The 18,616-nt window shown below is 41.1% G+C and overlaps 1 long non-coding RNA gene across 2 annotated transcripts in view; it reads left to right on the top strand.

Annotated features, from left to right (window-relative positions):
• LOC132652232 (uncharacterized) overlaps positions 1-13,309 on the top strand; it is a 72,786-nt gene extending 59,477 nt beyond the window's left edge. The window contains exons 5-6 of one of the 2 annotated variants that reach the window (XR_009589713.1): positions 11,896-12,012; positions 13,191-13,309. This is a non-coding gene — a long non-coding RNA (uncharacterized LOC132652232). Of the gene's footprint in view, positions 1-11,895; positions 13,048-13,190 lie in introns of those variants that run through there. The other variant, XR_009589712.1, reaches the window with a different exon arrangement.
• Positions 13,310-18,616: the final 5,307 nt, after the last annotated feature.

Below are 18,616 nucleotides of genomic sequence, written 5' to 3'. Positions count from 1 at the left end.
AAGTTTACATTCCCACCAGTAATGGAGGAGGGTTCCCCTTTCTCCACAGCCTCTCCAGTATGTGTTCTCACTTGAGTTTTTGATCTTGGCCATTTGATGTGTGTAAGGTGAAATCTCAGGGTTGTTTTGATTTACATTTCCCTAATGGCTAATGACGTTGAGCATTTATTTAAGTGTTTCTCTGTTATTCAATATTCCTCTACAGAGAATTTTGTTTAGCTCTGTTCCCCATTTTTAATTGGATTATTTGATTTGCTGCTTTTCAACTTCTTTAGTTCTTTATATATACTGGATATTAGCCCTTTGTCAGATATAGGTTGGTGAAGATCCTTTCCCAATCTGTAGGCATTCGTTTTCTTTTGATGACCATGTCCTTTGCTTTACAGAAGCTTTTCAGTTTCATGAGGTCCAATTTATTGATTCTTGCTCTTAGAGCCTGAGCTGTTGGTGTTCTGTTCAGGAAGGTGTCTCCTATTCCAATGAGTTCAAGGCTCTTCCCCACATTTTCTTCTGATTTTTTTTCTTTTTTAAAAAAATTCTTTATTAATTACACTTTATTCACTTTGTATCCCCCCTGTGTTTCCCTCCCTCCTCTGGTCCCAATTCCTCTCTTCCTTCCCACACTGCATGCATGCTCTTCCCCAAGTCCACTGGTAGGGGATGTCTTCTTTTCTTTCCTTCTGATCCTAGTCAATTAGGTCTCATCAGGAGTGGCTCCATTGTCTTCTTCTGTGGCCTGGTAAGGCTGCTCCAATTTAATGTGTCTGATTTTATGTTGAGGTCTTTGATCCACTTAGACTTTAGTTCTGTGCAGAGTGATAAGTATGGATCTATTTGCATTTTTCTACAGGTAGACTTCCAGTTAGAACAGCACCATTTGTTGAAGATGCTATTGTTTTTCCGTTGTATGGTTTTGGCATCTTTGTAAAAAATCAAGTATTGATAGGTGTGTGGATTTATTTCTGGGTCTTCTATTCGGTTCCATTGATCCACCATTCTGTTTCTATGAAAGTATGATGCAGTTTTTATTACTGTTGCTCTATAGTACAGCTTAAGATCAGAGATAAAGATACCTCCAGAAGATCTTTTATCATAGAGGATTGTGTTAGCAATTCTGGGTTTCTTGTTATTCCATATGAAGTTGGGAATTTTTTTTCAAGGTCTGTAAAAATTGTGTTGATACTTTGATGGGAATTGCATTGAATCTGTAGATTGCTTTTGGTAAGATGGCCATGTTTACTATGTTAATTTTGCCAAGCAATGAACATGAGAGATCTTTCCATCTTCTCATATCTTCTTCTAATTCTTTCTTCAGAGACTTGAAATGTTTTTCATACAAGTCTTTGACTTGCTTGGTTAGATTCACACCAAGGTACTTTATGTCTTTTATGGCTATTGTGAAGGGTGTTGTTTCCCTAATTTCTTTCTCAGCCCTTTTGTCTTTTGTATACAGGAGGGCTACTGATTTTTTGAGTTAATTTTGTATCCAGCCACTTTGTTGAAGGTGTTGATCCGCTGTTGGAGTTCCCTGGTAGAATTTTTGGGGTCACTCACGTATACTATCTTATCATCTGCAAATAGTGATAATTTGACTTCTTCCTTTCCAATTTGTATCCCCTTGATCTCCTTCAACTGTCTTATTGCTCTAGCAAGGACTTACAGAGCTATGTTGAAGAGATATGCAGAGAGTGGGCAGCCTTGCCTTGTCCCTGATTTCAGTGGGATTGCTTTAAGTTTCTCTCCATTCAGTTTGATGTTTGCTATAGGCTTGCTGTATATCGCCTTTTCTATGTTTAGGTATGTGCCTTGTATCCCTGATCTCTCTAAGACTTTAAACATGAATGGGTGTCGCATATTTTCAAATGCTTTTTCAGCAACTAAGGAGATTATCATGTGGGTTTTTTTTCTTTCAGTTTGTTAATATGGTGGATTACATTGATGGATTCCTGCATATTGAACCAATCCTGCATACCTGGGATGAAGCCTACTTGGTCATAGTGGATGATATCTTTGATGTGTTCTTGTATTCGGTTTGCAAGTATTTTGTTGACTATTTTTGTATCAGTGTTCATAAGGGTGATTGGCCTGAAATTCTTTCTTTGTTGGGTCTTTATGAGGTTTAGCTACCAAGGTGATTGTGGCTTCATAGAATGAGTTTGGTAGTGTTCCTTCTTTTTCTATTTTGTGGAATAGTTTGAAGAAAACTGGACTTATCTCTTCTTTGAAGGTCTGGTAAAATTCTGCGCTGAAACCATCTGGTTTTGGGCTTTTTTATGGATGGGAGACTTTCGATAACCACTTCTATTTCCTTAGGAGATATTTGACTATTTAATTGATTTGCCTGGTCTTGATTCAGCTTTGGTAAGTGGAATCAATCAAGAAAATTGTCCGTTTCATTTAGATTTTCAAATTTTGTAACATATAGACTTTTGAAGTAAGTCCTAATGATTGTTTGTATTTCCTCAGTGTCTGTAGTTATATCCCCCTTTTCATTACTGATTTTGTCGATTTGGATGGTGTCTCTCTGCCTTTTAGTTAGTTTAGCTAATGGTTTGACTATCTTGTTGATTTTCTTGAAAAATCACCTCTTAGTTTCATTGATTCTTTGAATTGTTTTGTTTCTAATTTATTGATTTCAGCCCTGAGTTTGATTATTTCCAGCCATCTACTCCTTTTTGGTGTGTCTGCTTCTTTTTTTTTCTAGAGCCTTTAGGTGAGCCATTAAGTTGCTTGAGCGAGCTGTCTCGAATTTCTTCTTGAATGCACTTAGTGCTATGAACTTTCCTCTTAGCACTGCTTTCATTGTGTCTCATAAGTTTGGGTATGTTGTGTCTTCATTTTCATTGAATTCTAGGATGACTGTAATTTTTTTCTTTATTTCTTCCTTGACCGACTGTCATTTAGTAGCAAGTTGTTCAGTTTCCATGTGTATGTAGGCTTTTGGCTATTTCTGTTGTTGTTGAGGTCCAGCTTTATTCCATGGTGATCAGATAGGATACAGGGGATTACTTCAATATTCTTGTATCTGTTGAGGCTCACTTTGTGACCAACCAGATGGTCTATTTTGGAGAAGGTTCCATGTGGTGCTGAGAAGAAGGTAAATTCTTTTGTGTTTGGATATAAGATTCTGTAAATGTCTGTTAGGTCCATTTGATTTATCACCTCTGTTAGAGACATTGTTTCTTTGTTTAATTTCTGTTTTGTTGACCTATCCTTTGTTGAGCTTGGGGTGTTGAAGTTTTCCAGTATTAATGTGTGGGGATCTATGTATGGTTTAAATTTTGTCAATGTTTCTTTTACAATGTGAGTGCCCTTGTATTTAGGTCATAGATGTTCTGGATTGTGATGTCTTTCTGGTGAAATTTTCCTTTGATGAGTATGAAGAGTCCTTCCCCATCTCTTTTGATTAATTTTGGTCCAAAGTCTATTTTATCAGATAGTAGAATTGCTACTCCTGCTTGCTTCTTGGGTCCATTTGCTTGGAAAACTGTCTTCCAGCCCTGTATCCTCAGGTAATGTCTATCTTTGTGACTTAGGTGTGTTTCTTGTATGCAACAGATTGCCGGGTCTTGTTTACACATCCATTCTGTTAGTTTGTGTCTTTTTATTGGAGAGTTGAGTCCATTGATGTCGAGAGAGATTAATGACCAGTGGCTGTTAATCAATACTTTGATTTTGATGTTGGCTGCGGTAGTAAGTTTTTGTGCCTTCTTACCTTTTGTTTTGCTGTAGTAAGGTTAATTATTCCCTGTGTTTTCTTGAAAGTAGTTAGTTTTCTTGGGTTGTACTTTTCCTTCTAGTATCTTCTGTAACACGGGATTTGTGTGTAGGTATTGTTGAAATTTGTTTTTGTCGTTGAAAATCTTTTTTTCTCCATTTATAGGACTGAGAGTTTTGCTGGGTATAGTAGCCTGGGCTGATGTCTGTGTTCTCTTAGGGTCTGCATGATATCCGTCCAGGCCCTTCTGGCTTTCATAGCCTCTGTTGAGAAGTCAGGTGTGATTCTGATGGGTTTGCCACTATATGTTACTTGGCCTTTTTCCCTTTCAACTTTTAGTATTTTTTTTCTTTATTCTGTATACTTACTGTTTTGATTATTATGTAGCGGGAGGATTTTCTTTTCTGGTCTAATTTATTGGGTGTTCTGTAGGCCTCTTGTATTCTTATTGGCCTCTCCTTTAAGTTGAGGAAATTTTCTTCAATGATTTTGTTGAAAATATTTTCTGGGCCTTGGAGGAGGGAATCTTCTTTTTCCTCTATTCCTATTATTCTTAAGTTTTGTCTTTTCATGTTGTCTTGAATTTCTTGGACCATCTGTGTCAGGAATGTTTTAGATTAATTATTTTCTTTGACAGATACATTGATTTCTTCCACACCTGAGATTCTTTCTTCCATCTCTTGTAATCTATTGGTTATGCTTACTTCTGTAGTTCCTGTTTTCTTCCTTAAGTTCTTTCTTTCCACAATTTCTTCCATTTGTGTTTTCTTTAATTTTTACAATTCTGTCTTCATATCTTGAGCTGTTTTGTTATTTCCTTCACCTGTCTGACCATATTTTCCTGTTTTTCCTTCAATTCCTTCAGCTGTTTGTTTGAACATTCCTCTGTTTTTTGTTTTTTGTTTTTTCTTTTTCAGTGATTTAAGTATTTCTCTAAAGGCCAAAGTTTGGCTGCAGCTTCTTGTATTTCTTTACTGATGGACATAATCCGTTTGTCTTCATCTTCCTCTATTTCTTTACAGATGGCCATAATCTGTTTGCGTTTATCTTCCTCTAGGTTTTTATGCATTTTATTTGTTTCCTCTATTATCCTCTTCATAAGCATAGATGTTAGGTCATCTTCTTGAATTTCAGTTATGCTGGGGTGTCCAGGACTGCTTGCCCCTGGATAACTGGATTCTGGAGATGCCATATTGCTCTATCTTTTGTTGGTTGAGGTTTTACACTGGCCTCTACCCATTGGACTATCTTAAGTATTGGGTGTTAATTTCTGGTGGTTCCTGGAATCGTGTGTTGGAGAGAATGCCCTTAGCAGGAAGATGGTTTTTCCTGAAGGAAGCCTCTTCATCTTTTTGGGTATGGTCACTAAATGGCCGGTGTTTTTCAGGAATTGCCATAGCTCTCCTCAGGAGTACAGACCTGAGTGGTAACTGTGATCTTTGTTAGTCAAGCGGACTTTCCTCTCAGCCAGAGAAGTCCTGGAGACAGCTGCCCTGCTTCTGGTTTTCTTGCTGCAAATTTAGTGAGCTGCTGCTGTAACCTGGGTGCCCTGTGATTTGGTCAGTTAATTAGGGATAACTGGTTGCCCCTTGGAGCAGTTCTGGGGGTTGATCACTGGGATCCTAGGCTTATCTAGGTCTGAGGTTGGGGCTCTGTACCCCAGTACCCAAGCAGTAATCAGTGGCAGGTGAACTCTGCTCTCATGCGTGCAGCTGGAGGCTAGAGTCAGGAGCCTGTGGATAGCTAGAAAATCTTCCAGAGCTAGGTGTCCTGAGGTAGGACCAGGTGTTTCCCCTACCATGGGGTTTCTCCTAACAGGAAGGCCCAGTCTGTGGAGTTTGGGTTGGCGCATAGAGCATACAGGTGCTGGTGGGTGGTGGCTCCGGGCTGGTGGCTGGGCAGGAGTCTGAGACCTTTTCCTGGGAACTTTCCCCTGTGTGCTGGGGGTCGGGGGGTCGGCTGAGTGCTCTCAGCTGTCTCCCTCCCTGTGGTGTTTTCTCCCGACCAGGACTCCCAGTGTCTGGTGAGCTGGGGTGCACAGTTCTGTCTGTGATGGATAGTTGGTGCACAACAGAGCACCTGCCAGGGGTAGAGTGGGTGACCTAGGTCAGTCCCTGTTTACTTCCTTCCTGTGGGTTTTTCTCCCGACAATGAATCCCAGTCTCTGATGCTCTGGGGCACACAGCTCTGTCTGTGACAGGGAGTTGGACACCCAGTAAGTCTCTGTGCTGGAGGCTGGAGCCCAGTTCAGAGGTGGCTGTGCATGCCCACCATTCTGCAGAACCTTTTCCAGGGAAAGACTGGGTGACCTGAGGTCAGTCCTGTTTCCTTCCTTCCCTATGGTTTTTTCTAGTGACTGGGACTCCCAGTCTCTGGTGTTTTTGTACCCACCGTTCAGCCTGGAAAGGTGATCAGGACACGCAGGCCCGTGGCTCTGGTCTGGCAAGCGAGTGTCTGTGTGACCCGGGATCTATTCTGGCTTCTGGCTGGGTGACCTGAGAGTGGACCGGATTAATTCCCACACCATGGAGTTTCCTCTCACCTTAGAAACAAAATTGCTGTTGTCTTAAGGCCCAGAGTTCAGTCTCTTGGTCGCTGTACCAAAGATGTTGTTCTGGTCCTCAGACGAACTGTACTCCTGGCGCTGCCATGTCGTCACCCTCAATACCTATTTCTTTATGTTGGGCCACTTTGAGCCAAAATAATGCTTATTTAAAGTATTATGTTCTTCCTTAAAAATAGTCCTTGTCAGTATTGTGGGCAGACCTAGTGTTGATAGAAGGAGGCCTGGAGTAGGAGGCATAATAGCTTAATGAAACTTTTTTTCTGAAGCTAATTGTGGAAACATTTACTTCTCTTTAGAGCTTAAATCTAGATATCCACCAGGGAAAGAAGCAAAGCTCATTGAACACACATTAACGTCTGCCACATCCTGATTTTGTTTTTCTTGATAACAGGACATCTATGGTCTGCAAGTCCTTGGTCAAGTGGGTGTACAGGAAAAGTTTGGGTGTGAGTTCTCAGCAGAAGGATGGCAGGAGACCTCTGTTTGACCGGAGTCCCACCTGAATAATGCGTGACACGTCCTCAGGGCTGACAGTTATTATGGTAAAGAGTAGAACGGTGCATCAAACAGGGATAATAAGGAGAAAGGGTAGTCAAGCCTTTCTAGGAATCAGGGATGGTCGAGTCCCTCCCCATCGACAACTCCTTAGTCCCAAAGGCTGAGAAGCTGATTTCCTGTTGTCTCCCACTTTTCTTGTCATTGGCTAATAAAATTTTCAGTTAGTGGATGCTCTCTCTTGTTCAAACATCTGAGAGGTAGAAGGCATCCCGATTGGGCATGAAAAATTGTAACAGAATTGTTATCTATCACCTTTGCAATCAAAGCATATTTAGAACCTGTGGGCTGCTCTCTAATTATCAGACTCTATTTCTGAGACATTTAGTCAATTTTCTCAACTGCTAAGCAGAGGCGACATTTCATTCTCACTTCATCTCACTTAATTTGTGAAATTGTATCAATATGTTCTCTGAGAAGTTTCAACCATATGCTGGATGTTTCCCCTTGGTTGTAAACTTGCTTTTCATTGTTTGGTGAGTAAATACTCCAGATCCCTTCATTTCCTTCTTAAGTCAAAGGAACACATTTCTAAATTCTTTCTTCTCACTTCCTTTCTGCCCCACACTTCAAGGTCTTGGCCATTAAAACATTAAAAATAAAACATAAACAAACCGCATCCATCAAGCAGAATGTGTTCCTGCCCCTTCACCAGCCAGTTCACCCTTCACAGCTTTTTGAAAGGAGTGGAGATATTTTATTTTATTTTTACAGCCAACACTCTAGGTCAAATCTAAAAATAATTTTATGTAATTGAACTCTTACTCACCAAAAATATCTTTTTTTTCCTTTAGAGCAGCATTTCTCCACTGTTTCTTACATTAAAGACACTATGGCTTTACTCAGAAAGCAACGAAAGAGCACTGTGAAAAATACAAGAAACTTAAGCTGCTGTAGTCAAATATGAGCCTGTTCTTAGAGGGAAATCAAAACATAATTTTTATTATGCTGAAGGAAATAAAACTTTGGATGATGCATATTTAATTGGGTAAAGTTCTTTCATCTGGACCAGGTCATATTTCTTATTCCTTAATATTATTTATCTCCCTCTATGAATTGTTAAATTTGTTGTGGATTTTATTTTTTCTAATTCAGAAACTACTTTTCCAAGATGAAATTTATCACAGCCTCTTAAAAAAAGATTTAATCACTGTGAGATCAATAGTAATTTTACAAGCAAAGAAAAGCTTTGAGCATGCCATTGAGATGTGACAAGGAATTTACTGAATTGATCCCAAGCTTTGTGAAGGATGGCTTTTCACTTAGGGAAAAAAGAATTGATCTCTTAAGACACTATATGCACACTAATCATAAGCCAAAAAACAAATGATTAAACATTGATTTATGTAGACCTATTGTTTTCCTCTGTGAATAAAATTTATAGATGGTTTTGATTAAGATTGATGTTATGGATTAATCGTAGCAGGAACCTAACAGATAAAGTCTGAATGTCAGTGACTGAACAAGAAAGAGTTGATAAAAACCTATATGTGTCCCAATTTCCCAAAAAGTCATCCCTGTCTGATTCAGAGATACAAAGTGTCTTGTTTTATGACAGCGTTCTCCTACTCTGGGTACATGGTGACCACAGTGGAGAGAGAGGAAGGGATGGAGAAGGCAGTGCCCATATTCATAAATGTGTTGGCTCATCAACTGCAAAGTTGCTGACTTTTCAGGGCCTACATCTGTTTATACACCATTGTTTACTTGAAAGGGGAGTCAGAAAGTAGTTATCCTAATTGAGTAGACACAAAGTCCCAAGGACAATAAGCCCTAGAAACATCTACGTTAGTAAAAAAAGGATTTTATTATGCTTAGTCAACAAAACCCTTTGCATTACTGTGTGTTCCAGATTGTCTGCCAGGTACTTTCTCCCTCTCCCTCTCAGTTGCTTCCCCAGGTGCTGTGATGGAAGTTCCTGTCACACATAATTTCAAGGAGAAAGAGGTGGTTCAATTCATTTTGGTTCCCAGAGATGGAAGGCACAGCCCATGCTCGTGGGGCTGTCCTGGCAGCTCAAACGGTCAATTTTTTCTCCTGTTTTACAACCCAGGCCCAGGAAATGTTGCCGCCATCAGTGAGTGGTTCATCCTGCCAGTTCTTTATAGGCATGCGTTGCGGATGTAAACATGTTTTTGTTTTAATCCCAGGCGTAAAAAATGGGACTGATTCAGATGGTCCACAGCAGCAAACTATTTGCCTCATGCAGGCTCTGAGAGGGGCTTTTTGAGAGCTTCAGATAGTTTCAGTCTGAGGAATCTGAGAGGGAATAAAGGCCCAAGTCTGTAGAAAGGAGGCCCTGAGAAAGAAGAAGGCTGCTAGCGTCCACTCCTGCGGCTCCCAATTGTTGCTGATACAGTTTGAAGAGAAGTCAGAGATATCCTTAAACTTCCTCCAAGGAACACAAAGACCCTAACCAGCAGGGAGTAGCCAAAGAGAACAATATCAGATCTCCCCACTAACCTCCTTTCTCTCCTAGCCGGTATTACGGTCTTGGAAGGGATTGGGGTAGAGAAGGGAGAAAGAGGCCTAAGAAACCAAACAGATTCAAAAGTATGCCCACAGGCATGTCCAGAGACTGGAATGCGAGGTTACTCTACATCAAGTTGACATTTGAACTGTCTGCTACTCTCTTCCTATTTTTCTTTTCTCCCCCAACCCATCTGTTTCTTTCTCCCACTCATTCTCACCAACTCTTTTCTATGTGCTAGAAATCAATCTCAGGACCTCTCCTGGACAAGCATCCTACCACTGAGCTACATGATTACATCTCATCCACCTACTCTTTAGCAAACATGTGTTTGTCACCTAGGCCATTGTCTCAATACATGAAGCAAAGCAAAAAATGGCACTTCATGCTTAATCTGAAGGTGAAAAATAACCATTTTGACCTTGAGTTACAAAGACTCTGGCCTTTACACACTTGAGTATTATTTCTGGCCTAAACCAAGTAATAGACATAAAGGTATTTGTCACAATTCCAACAGGACTTTTATTTTTCAGAGTTTGGCAATATTCTGTACATTTGTACTTGTTGAATAAAACTGGGCTAGCTACAATAAAGTTTGCATGTATATTCTCAGAAGAAGAAATAAGTGGAGATTAAATTTAGAGGCATGTGACTTCCCACAGGTTTGAAAATAATTTTGACTGATCTCAATGACAATGGATTGATTAATTACATAAAAAGAAAAATATAATTCACAGTAGGTTGCAAGCATCATTGTTTTTGTTGTTGTTGTTTGCTTTAATCAAAAAACAATAATGCCAGTTTCAGTATTATAAATCTAAGAGGGCTTGGGAGCTATTTGGTTTTGCCTGTGTGAATTTTAAGAGAATCTTTCCCATATCAAACACTAATAATAATGATGATGATTGATAAAGCCAACCAGGGTAAATAATAGACATTTAAAAGGTTTATTAGACTTAGGTTGGTCTAAATACATTCTTACAGGCATGCCCAAACTCTTTTTATATATTATGTTTTAGAAGGGATTTTATATTTATTTTTTATTAATTATTACTTATTTACTTTAAATCCTGATCACAGCAACTTTCTCTCCTCATCTTCACCCAGTCTTTCCTTCTCACTTTCCCTTCCCTCTGCCATCCACTCCTCCTCCCTGTGGATAGCCCACGGATATCAACCAGCCTTGCCATATCAAGTTCCAGCAAGATTTCTTCTGCTGAGTTTAGAAGAGGCAGTACAGTTAGAGGAAAGAGATCCAAAGGCAGGCAGTGCAATCAGAGGCAGCCTCTGCTTCTGCTTTAGGAGTTCCATGTGAAGACCCAGCTACACAACTGTTCCATATGAGCAGACAGCCTCGATCATCCCATGTATGCTCTCTGGTAGGCAGTTCATTCTTTATGAGCCTCCTTGGGCCCAGGTGAGCTGACTCTGTAGGTTTTCTTGTGGTATTCTAGACCCTCTGGCTTTTTCAATCCTTCCCCTATCCCCTTCCACAAGGTTCCCAAAGCTCCACCTAATGTTTGGCTGTGGGTGTCACTGTATCAGTTTCTGTCAGATGCTGGGTAAAGCACCTGTGATGACAATTATGCTAGGCTCCTGCCTGCAAGTATAGAAGAGTATCATTAATAGAATCAGGGGTAGACTCACTCTCATGGCAAGGACTGTCAATGTTGCACATTTCCTCAAATTCTGCTCTATCTTTTACCCCTGTACATTTCACAGGCAGGAAAAATTGAGGGTCTAAAGTTTTGTGGCTCTGTGTTGTCCCAGTCCCTTGACTGGAAGTCTTGCCTGGTTACAGGAGATAGGCAGTTCAGGCACCATATCCTACATTGCTGGAAGACTTAGCTAGGGTCACACTCAGATTCCTAGGAGTTTCCATTGTCTTAAACTTCTAGCTTGTCCCAGTAATGACCACCCCACATCCAGATGTTTCTTCTAGTACTCTCTCTTCCCCCACCACTATCATCTCCCTCCTAATTCATCTCTCCTGTTCTCATCCTCAACACCTCCATCCACCACCAGTCTGCTCCCTCCATCCACCCCCTGTGCCTAATTTATTTTCCATTTTCAGTGAGATTCAATCGTCCACTGTTGGGCCCTTGTTACTTAGTTTCTTTGGGTCTGTGGTTTGTACATAGTTATCCTGTACTTTATAACTGAAGTCCACCTATAAGTGAGTACATACCATTTTTGTCTTTCAAGGTCTGAGTTACCTCATTTAAGATGATCTTTTCTAGATTCATCCATTTTTCCACAAATTTCATGATGTCATTGTTTGTAATGGCTGAGTAATAGCCCATTTTATAAATGTACCATGTTTCCTTTTCTCATTTGTCAGTTGAGGGACATCTTGGTTGTTACCAGTTCTGGCTATTTCAAATAAAGCTGCTATAAACACAGTTGAGCAAGTGTCCTTGTGGTATGGTGGATTATCTTAGGTATATGCTTAGGAGTAGTATGAAGTACTCTTAAAGTAGAACTATTCCTGTCTCTGCCTCTCATGTACTTAGATTAAAGGCATGCATCACAACCAATAGGCAGGGCTCACATTTCATTACATGTTTATCTTTGGTCCACTCCTAGGAATGAAGATGTGAAGATATAGAAAGATGACAAGACAGAGTTGCAGGACATCCAGGGCTATGCAGAGAAACCTTGCCTCAAAAACCAAAAAAGAAAAAAAGAAAGAAAGAAAGAAATGTGAGTCCCATCGGGATCTGAAATTTTGATTGAGTAGGTGTTAATTCCTCACCACACAACTTTCAACTATGTTAATTCTGTTTCTTTAGTGGAGAACTCAATTGACAACTAGAGTCTAACAATGTTATCTCAATGGAAGGTTTTCTTTTTTTTAATGTTGTGTTACTGTTTTGTTTTTGCATTTTATTTTCAATTCATTTGAGCATGAAAAAAAATAAAAAGAAATCTTTCTGGAAAAAAAAAGTAGAACTATTCCAAATTTTCTGAGAAACCTCCAAGTTGATTTACAAAGTGGATGTACAAGTTTATACTCCCACCAAAAAATGGAGGCATGTTTCCCATGAACCATAAGATGGAATCTCAGAGTTTGTTTAATTTGCATTTCTTAGATGACTAAAGATGTTCAACATTTCTTTAAGTGCTTCTTTTTTAAAAAAAATATTTTCTGTCTGAAGAGAGTCATAGCGTGAGGAGCATCAACAGGCACAGGCACCCAGTGAGGCATGTGAGTAACTAGGGCATACCTAAATTTACTAGCATTCCAGCATTGGGCAAAAAAGCAAGTATCATTACCACAATTACTTGGCTCTATCTGGCTAATAATGAATAAAAATGGGGGATATAGACAAACAGGTGTGGGCTTATAGGAAATATTATGAGAAGCCTTAACCCCCTCGTTGGAACATCTTGCATCAGTTCTAGAACTAGCAGTGGTGGTGTCCAAGGTCTGAGTAGGTTCAGGAGACCATTGCCCCAGGGGCGAGACGTGTTCCATGCCAATTGACTAACTCCATGTTTTCCTCCACTTTTGAAAGTCAAAAGGGATCTTGGAACTACAGCCACCATTGTTACTACCATCTCATTGGCGGCTGTTGGAGCTACCACCGGGGCATTAGCCATGAGTTATACTGGGCAGACTGCTCAGACCCTGAACAATCATTTAGCCAATGTAGCTCATGCCTTAGTTTTACATAAAGGAATTAATGCTCAACTAAAAGGAAGCTTGATGGTGTTCAATCAGAGGAGTGACCTCGTGCAGGAGCAAATTGATACCCTATGGCAAATCGCTCAACTTGGCTGTCAATGAAAATATGCTGGACTTTGAGTCACTAACATATAACATGAGAATTTTTCCTGTGTTGCAAATCTGTCTAAACAATTGTCGAGCTATATTTTAGGTAATTGGACTGGAGAATTCGATACTACGATGGAGCAGCTGAGAGTGGCCATTGTCACAGTAAATTCTACCAGAGTGGACGCAGGACTAGCCACAGGATTATCAACATGGATTGCTGCAGCCATGAATCATCTGAAGGAATGGGCGGGCATGGGAGCGTTAGCAGGCCTTCTGGTGTTGGTCTCCTTGGTTTGCCTGTGGTATATATGCAAGATTAGAGTCTCACAACAGTGTGATGCAGCCATGATCATTCAGGCCTTTACAGCCATTGAAGCAGGACATTCTCCCCAAGCATGGTTGGATACCATAAAAAGCTAAAATGTTATGCTCAGGATGCGAGGCTAAGCACTGCACTCAGGGTCAGCCACTTTCGACCCAGAGAAGAGCATGTCTGATTGCATGCGGGTTGATGCCCCAGGTCCCGCCTCTGAGAAAAAGGTATAGGACGGGTCTGATGCTCTTTGGGTGGATGACACCTAAATGAACATCAGTACAAAGTCCCAATTTATTTCTAATATCAGAGATCAGACCTCTACTCTTGCCTGATGCGTCTAAAACAAAAGGGGGAACTGTAGAGAGCTGCGGAATGCTATGCCTTAAAGATGGAGCTGGTTTCCGCCTTCCACCTTCCCGATGGTGAGTGCTCTCTGTCACGAACAATTCCACATTTGGCTAAGGCTGAGGATCTGGCTTGCTTCCATGTATGTGGACCTATCTGCATTGCCCATGTGGCATGCCTGGGTTGGCTACCCAGAGGCTATTTAAGCTGTGGGCTGGCTTTCCCCAGGGTCTGAGGATTGTTCAAGGTTCCTGAATAAACTGCATTGAAAAATATATATATATTAGTTACAGTTTATTAACTTTGTATTCCAGCTGTATCCCTCTCCCTCATTCCCTCCCATTCTCACCTTTCCTCCCTCATCTTCTCCCTACCCCTTTCCAAGGCCATTAATAGGGGAGGTCCTCCTCCCCTTTCATCTGACCCTAGCTTATCAAGAATCTACAGGCCTGGCTGCAAAGTCCTCCTCTGTGGCCTACCAGGGCTGCTCCTCCCTCGGATGGAAGGGGTGGAGGTCAAAGAGTCAGCCATTGAGTTCATGTCAAAAATAGTCCCAGTTCTCCTTATTAGGGTACCCACTTGGATACTGAGCTACCATGGGATACATCTGAGCAGGGGTTCTAGCTTATATCCATACATAGTCCTTGGTTGGACAAACAGTCTCACAAAAGACCCCTGTGCCCAGATATATTTGATTGTTTTGGAGCTCCTGTCCTGTCCAGGTCATACTAACTCCCTCTTCTTTCATATGATTCCCTGCACTCTGCCGAAGGTTTAGTTATGAGTCTTCTATCTGTTTTGATACACTGCTAGGTAGAGACTTTCAGAAGCCCTCAGTGGTGTTTCTTGGCCATTAGAAATTTCTCTGTTGATAATTCTCTGTTTATATTTGTACCCCACTTTTAAATTGGGTTATTTGGTTTGTTGATATCTAGTTTCATGAGTTCTTTATATATTTTCAATTTCATATGTTTGTCAGATGTGGAGTTGATGAGAAATCTTTTCCCATTTTGTAGGCTGTCATTTTTCCTTTTTGATGGTGTCCTTTGCCTTACAGAAACTTTTCATTTTTTTAATTTTAATTTTATTTTTATGCAACTAAGGCATGAGCTAAATTGGCTAAATGATTATTCAGGGTCTGAGCAGTCTGCCCAGTATGTCTCATGGCTAATGCCCTGGTGGTAGCTCCAACAGCCGCCAATGAGATGGCAGTAACAATGGTGGCTGTAGTTCCAAGATCCCTTTTCTGTCTGAAGAGAGTCATAGCGTGAGGGGCATCAATGGGCACAGGCACCCAGCGAGGCATGCGAGTAACCATACCTAAATTTACTAGCATTCCAGCATTGGGCAAAAAAGTAAGTATCATTACCACAATTACTTGGCTCTATCTGGCTAATAATGAATAAAAATGGGGGTTATTTTTATATTAATTACAATGTATTCACTTGTATCCCAGCTGTAACCTCCTCCCTCATTCCCTCCCAATCCCACCCTCTCATGCCCCTCCAAGAGTCCACTAATAGGGGAGATCCTCCTCCCCTTCCATCTGGCCCTAGCCTATCAGGTCTCAGCAGGACTAGCTGCATTGTTTTCCTCTGTGGCCTGGTAACCGTATGCAGTTTTTTCTTTTTTTTACTTTTTTTTTTTACTTTTTTACTATTAATTACACTTTATTCATTTTGTATTCCCCCATAAACCCTTCCCTCCTCCCCTCCCAATCCCACCCTCCCTCCCCCTTCCTCATGCATGCCCCTCCCCAAGACCACTGATAGGGGAGGTCCTCTTCTCCTTCCTTCTGATCTTAGTCTATCAGACCACCTCAGGAGTGGCTGCCTTGTCATCTTCTGTGGCCTGGTAAGACTGCTCCCCCCTCATGGGGAGGTGATCAAAGAGCAGGCCAATCAGATTATGTCAAAGTCAGTCCCTCTTCCCATTACTATGTAACCCACTTGGACACTAAACTGCCATGGGCTACATCTGTGCAGGGGTTCTAGGTTATCTCCATGAATAGTCCTTGGTTGGATTATGAGTCTCTGGGAAGTTCCCTGTGTTCGAGTTTTCTGGTTCTGTTGCTCTCCTTGTGTGGTTCCCGTCCTCTCCAGCTCTTAACTATTTCCCACTTCTTACATAAGATTCCATGCACACTGCCAAACAGTTGGCCATAAGCCTCAGCATCTGCTTTGATTGTCTGCAGGGCAGAGGCTTTCAGAGGCCCTCTGTGGCTGGTTCCTAGGTTGTTTCCTGTTTTCTTCATCTTCTGATGTCCAGCCTCTTTGCCTTTCAGGATGGGGATTGAGCATTTTAGTCAGGGTCCTCTCTCTTGTTTAGTTTCTTGAGATGTATAGTTTTTAGTAGGTATATACTATGTTATGGCTATATGAGTGAGTATATACTGTGTGTGTTTTTCTGCTTCTGGGACAGCTCACTCAGGATGATTCTTTCTAGGTCCTACCATTTACCTATAAATTTCATGATTTCCTTATTTTTCATTGCTGAGTAATACTCCACTGTGTAGATGTACCACAATTTCTGTATCCATTCTTCAGTTGAGGGGCATCTGGGCTGTTTCCAGCTTCTGGCTATTACAAATAAAGCTGCTACAAACATGGTGGAACAAATGTCCTTATTGTGTACTTGAGCCTCTTTTGGATATAGGCCTAGGAGTGGTATGGCTTGCTCTTGAGGAAGAGCTATTCCTAGTTGTCTGAGAAAGTGCCAGATTGCTTTCCAGAGTGGTTGTAAAAGTTTACATTCCCACCAGCAGTGGAGGAGGGTTCCCCTTTCTCCACAACCTCTCCAGCATGTGTTGTCACTTGAGTTTTTGATCTTGGTCATTCTGAAGGGTGTCAGGTGAAATCTCAGGGTCATTTTGGTTTGCATTTCCCTAATGGCTAATGATGTTGAGCATTTCTTTAAGTGTTTCTCTGCCATTCGATATTCCTCTACAGAGAATTCTCTGTTTAGCTCTGTTCCCCATTTTTTTTAATTGGATTACTTGTTTTGCTGCTTTTCAGCTTCTTTAGTTCTTTATATATACTGGATATTAGCCTTCTGTCAGATAGAGGGTTGGTGAAGATTCTTTCCTAATCTGTAGGCAGTCATTTTGTTTTGATGACAGTAACCTTTGATTTACAGAAGCTTTTCAGCTTCACGAGGTCCCATTTATTGATTGTTGCTCTTAGAGCCTGTGCTGTTGGTGTTTGTTCAACTGGATGTCTACATGTAGAAAAATGAAAGTAGATCCATACTTATTACCCTGCACAAAACTAAAGTCCACGTGGATCAAAGACCCCAACATAAAACCAGACACATTAAATCGGTTAGAAAAAAAAAGTGGGGAATACCCTTGAACTCAGTGGCACAGGAGACAACTTCCTGAACAGAACCATATGCATTTTTAACCATATGCATTTGAAAATTGTTCTTTCAAGGTTTGTAAAGAATTGTGTTGGAATATTGATGGGAATTGTGTTTAATCAGTGCATTGCTCTTTGGTAGGATGAACATTTAATCCTACCAATTGATGAGCATGGGAGATCTTTCCTTCTTCTTACATCTTCATTTTATTTTATCAAAGACTCAAAGTTCTTGTCACTTAGGTTTTTGGTTAATATTACAGTGATATATTTTATATTATTTGTAGCTCTTGTGAAGGGTGTGGTTTCCCTAAGTTCTTTCTCAGCCCAGAATTGGTGGAAGAGAGGAAACAGAATGGTAGTCTACTATAGAGGGTCCTCTGAAAGGCTCCACCCAACTGGGGATCAAAGCAGATACTGAGAATTATGGCCAAACTTTGGGCAGAGCACAGGGAGTCTTATGGAAGGGGGGGGGTGAGGTTAGAGGGACATGAAGGACATGAGGTTAGAGGGACAAGAAGCCCCACAAGGAGATCAACAAAGCTAAAAAATTATGAGCCCAGGGGCCCTGCAGAGACTGATGCAGCAATGAAGGACCATGCATGGAGAAGACCTAGACCCCTGGCTCAGATGTGGCAGATTGTCAGCTCAGTCTCCATATGGATCTCCTAGTGAGAGGAGTGGGGGCTGCCTCTGTCATAAACTCCTTTGCCTGCTCTTTGATCACTCACCCCTGGTGAGGCAACCTTGCCAAGACACGAAGAGGATCCAGGCAGTCCTGATGAGACTTGATCAGCTGTGAGCAGATGGCAGAGGAGGAGAGCTCCCCTTTTCAGCGGGCTAGGGAAAGGGGAGAGGAGAAAAGAGGGTGGGAAAGTGGGACCAGAAGGAGTTGCGGGAGGGGGGCTTCAATCGGAATATATAATGAATAAAGTGTAAAAGAATAAAAATAATTAATTAAAAAAGAGTAATTTCTTTCCCAGTGAGACTCCCTTGGAGAAAACTAAATTTTAATTTGCATGTGGTTATTTATCTGTTGGAGATGAATTCTGGGTTAAAGATGGGAGCATCTTTAACCACTTTTCCCTTCAGCTCTGGGGCAATTATTCTAGGACAATTGCACGATCTGTGCATGAAGCCTCAGACCCTGTGAGTTCATATGAACATAGATCCTGTGGATTTAAAAGGCCATGATTCCTCCCCCTACTCTGACTCTCTTTTTCTTTCCTCAGAGTTATCTGAGACCTGGAGGGCTGGGGGGGGATTTGGCACATGCTAGTGTCTTTGGTACAGAAAAGTACTCTGCATGCTACCAAAGGAGAAATGTAAATACCAATCAAAATCTAACCCCTTTGATCTATAATAGTGTCCCACCTGCAAGGTATACTAGTGAAAAATACCACAAAGCTTGTGGAAGTAACCAACTAATAGCAGATTGATTGACGGCCCACTCCACAGTATATAGAACCAAATATCTGACTATGCTTGGGTGACCAAGAACCTGAGCCCAGG

The sequence above is a fragment of the Meriones unguiculatus genome, chromosome 2 (assembly GCF_030254825.1).
Source record: "Meriones unguiculatus strain TT.TT164.6M chromosome 2, Bangor_MerUng_6.1, whole genome shotgun sequence".
NCBI lineage: Eukaryota > Metazoa > Chordata > Mammalia > Rodentia > Muridae > Meriones > Meriones unguiculatus.
This window is presented reverse-complemented; position numbering and strand designations above follow the sequence as displayed.